Here is a 701-nt window from a genome sequence, read left to right as displayed (position 1 = left end):
CCTAACCCTAACCCTAACCCTAACCCTAACCCTAACCCTAACCCTAACCCTAACCCTAACCCTAACCCTAACCCTAACCCTAACCCTAACCCTAACCCTAACCCTAACCCTAACCCTAACCCTAACCCTAACCCTAACCCTAACCCTAACCCTAACCCTAACCCTAACCCTAACCCTAACCCTAACCCTAACCCTAACCCTAACCCTAACCCTAACCCTAACCCTAACCCTAACCCTAACCCTAACCCTAACCCTAACCCTAACCCTAACCCTAACCCTAACCCTAACCCTAACCCTAACCCTAACCCTAACCCTAACCCTAACCCTAACCCTAACCCTAACCCTAACCCTAACCCTAACCCTAACCCTAACCCTAACCCTAACCCTAACCCTAACCCTAACCCTAACCCTAACCCTAACCCTAACCCTAACCCTAACCCTAACCCTAACCCTAACCCTAACCCTAACCCTAACCCTAACCCTAACCCTAACCCTAACCCTAACCCTAACCCTAACCCTAACCCTAACCCTAACCCTAACCCTAACCCTAACCCTAACCCTAACCCTAACCCTAACCCTAACCCTAACCCTAACCCTAACCCTAACCCTAACCCTAACCCTAACCCTAACCCTAACCCTAACCCTAACCCTAACCCTAACCCTAACCCTAACCCTAACCCTAACCCTAACCCTAACCCTAA

This window comes from Fistularia commersonii, chromosome 12 (assembly GCF_037954325.1).
Source record: "Fistularia commersonii isolate RoL2024-O1a breed Wild chromosome 12, RoL_Fcom_v1.0, whole genome shotgun sequence".
NCBI classification, from domain to species: Eukaryota; Metazoa; Chordata; class Actinopteri; order Syngnathiformes; family Fistulariidae; genus Fistularia; species Fistularia commersonii.
This window is presented reverse-complemented; position numbering follows the sequence as displayed.